The sequence below is a fragment of the Eumetopias jubatus genome, unplaced genomic scaffold, assembly GCF_037043125.1.
Source record: "Eumetopias jubatus isolate StellerSeaLion01/CBP00866 unplaced genomic scaffold, mEumJub1_p1.0 scaffold_13, whole genome shotgun sequence".
NCBI classification, from domain to species: domain Eukaryota; kingdom Metazoa; phylum Chordata; class Mammalia; order Carnivora; family Otariidae; genus Eumetopias; species Eumetopias jubatus.
In genome coordinates, this window is record NW_028274819.1 from 105,363,379 (window position 1) to 105,366,487 (window position 3,109).

Below are 3,109 nucleotides of genomic sequence, written 5' to 3' on the forward strand. Positions count from 1 at the left end.
TTTTTTTTTCTTGAGGCTCCTAAATTTAATTTTTTAATTCTATGCCTATGATTGGGAGTCCAAGAGGAGCACTAGGGAATTTCAGTTCTTAGTCTACAGAGGTTGTCCTCAGCAGGCTACATTCCTCTTCCACGTTACAAGTGCCATCCTGAGGAAGGTGAGAATGATCATTGGCTTTAGGTAAAACTATGTATCATCAATATAAAGTCTCAAATCTGGGCTTGATTCCAAAAGGCAGTATGTACCTGCCGGCTTGCTGATTTTGATAATGCTTCAGCGATGAATTTCCTCTATAGCTTTACTACCATTCCCTGTGCCTATTAATTGAAATCTGCTATGTAGATGCTACAATTTCCATATAGTAAATTTATACCTACTATATAGTAAGATACAGAACTGTTGGATCTCGAATGATCTACTATATATCTTAAAAGATAGCCTGAATAATCATTGAAAAGGCTTTCTTCAGCATGAGTTTTAGGAGGTAAACCTAACAGCAGTAATCTATAAGAGTGGATGGAGGATGTCAAAGGATTATTGACTGGAGAAAGAATGCTGACTGGCAGGAAAAAGATGCGTATCTAAGCACCTTTCCATACCTCCTGGAAATTGCTTGATCCTGGCTCAAGTCCCAGCTCTGACATATATAATTTTCATTTAAAAATTACAGCTTACTAAAATGAGGAAAACATATCAGTCATTACATAAGAGGGAATCAACTCAATTTTTTTTAAACGTAGGTTTCAATAAAATATTAACTTATCCATTGTGAAGAATAAAAAAATTTTTTCTTGGTTCTGCTACATATTTTTTCTTAGTTCTGTACACATCTTTTAATGGAAACCAATAATAATTACCTGAAGAGTGTAGCTCTTGTTTTAAGACATTTGCACAAAATAAATGCGTAAAAGTAAAAGTGATTTCTAAACAGATTAATGTTGCTTTAAAAGGCTCTTATTTTGGTCAGAGTCGCTGCCGCCGAGTCCGGATTCAACCTCGTGCGCCGCTGACGCCCGCCCGCCCGACGTGCACTCCCGATTCCTTTTGGTTCTAAGTCCAAAATGGCAACTCTCAAAGATCAGCTGATTCAGAACTTCTTAAGGAAGAACATAGCCCCCAGAATAAGATCACAGTTGTTGGGGTTGGTGCTGTTGGCATGGCTTGTGCCATCAGTATCTTAATGAAGGACTTGGCAGATGAACTTGCTCTTGTTGATGTCATGGAAGACAAACTCAAGGGAGAGATGATGGATCTCCAGCACGGCAGCCTTCTCCTTAGAACACCAAAAATTGTCTCTGGCAAAGATTATAATGTGACTGCAAACTCCAAGCTGATTATTATCACAGCTGGGGCATGTCAACAAGAGGGAGAAAGCCGTCTTAATTTGGTCCAGCGTAATGTGAACATTTTTAAGTTCATCATTCCTAATATCGTAAAATATAGCCCAAACTGCAAGTTGCTTGTCGTTTCCAATCCAGTGGATATCTTGACCTATGTGGCTTGGAAGATAAGTGGCTTTCCCAAAAACCGTGTTATTGGAAGTGGTTGCAATCTGGATTCAGCCCGGTTCCGTTACCTAATGGGGGAAAGACTGGGAGTTCACCCATTAAGCTGTCACGGGTGGGTCCTTGGGGAGCATGGAGACTCCAGTGTGCCTGTATGGAGTGGAGTGAACGTTGCTGGTGTCTCTCTGAAGAATCTGCACCCTGACTTAGGCACTGATGCAGATAAGGAACAGTGGAAAGAGGTTCACAAACAGGTGGTTGACAGTGCCTATGAGGTGATCAAACTGAAAGGCTACACCTCCTGGGCCATTGGACTGTCTGTGGCAGATCTGGCCGAAAGCATAATGAAGAATCTTAGGCGGGTGCATCCAATTTCCACCATGATTAAGGATCTCTATGGAATTAAAGATGATGTCTTCCTTAGTGTCCCTTGCATCTTGGGACAGAATGGAATTTCAGATGTTGTGAAGGTGACTCTGACTTCTGAGGAGGAGACCCGTTTGAAGAAGAGTGCAGATACACTTTGGAGGATCCAAAAGGAGCTGCAGTTTTAAAGTTTTCTAATGTACCACTTCACTGTCTAGACTATAGCAGGATTTTAGTTGGAGGTTGTATATATTGTCCTTATTATCTGATCTGTTACTCAAGTAATATTAAAATGGCCTAAGAAAAAAGTCAGTTTCCTAAAGTTCCAAATAGGGATGGTTCCCCAAACCCTGCAGCTGTATCCTGGTACTGGATGATACCTGTCTTTGTAGCCCTAAATTGGTTAACGTAAGTTAGCCCCACCGTCTCAGAGGCTCCACTGCCAGAACTGAGGTTGCTCTGCACACCAGATGTGCGTTTACTGTGTGTTCTGTCACTTCGGGTTCCTTCCCCCAACACCCGACATGCCTAGTCCATCTTTTCCAGTCAGTCACGTTCTGGGATCCAATGTATAAATTCAATATTGCGTGTATTGTGCATAACTGTCCTAAAGGATCTTACTTTGTGTACCATGTATGTCAGAATATAGTGTACATGGCCATATAATGTAAAAAGACAATGCAGCCAACTAAGTGTCATACCAACTAAAATACCAAATAAATTTTGAACGGTGAAAAAAAAAAGGCTCTTATTTTTTAAAAAGCAATAAGTGAGTTTTGAATTTTAATGTTGAGAAAAATAGGAGCATAAAATGAACATTTCATTTCACAATTCAACCGAATATATATGATTGAATGATATATTATTGATGATTCAGTCTAATTACCAAGGCTTGTCTTCCACAAACAAGTATCTACTGAATCTTTAGGGTTTTCATCATATTGATGCACATAGATAAGATCAATGGGTTAATGGCACTGACCTGCTCTTTTCAGGTGTGTCTTTTCCTGTCCTGCCCATTAGGCTGTAAGAAGGAGAGGGTGGGGGACTCCCCATCAAATCACTCCCAATCTCATCCCGGGGCCCTACTTCCCTGAGTTTCAGGCCAATCTGACAGTTCCTCCTGCTTATCTCCCAGGCACCTCAAGCTCTTTAAGGCTCAGCTCAGTTTTTAACCCTCTGCTCTCCAACAAAACAAAACAAAACACCAATGCAACACCTGGCCTTTATCTATCCCG

The 3,109-nt window shown here is 40.8% G+C and overlaps 1 pseudogene; it reads left to right on the forward strand.

Annotated features, from left to right (window-relative positions):
• Positions 1–1,079: 1,079 nt before the first annotated feature.
• Positions 1,080–2,614, forward strand: LOC114211444 (L-lactate dehydrogenase A chain pseudogene; annotated as a pseudogene).
• Positions 2,615–3,109: the final 495 nt, after the last annotated feature.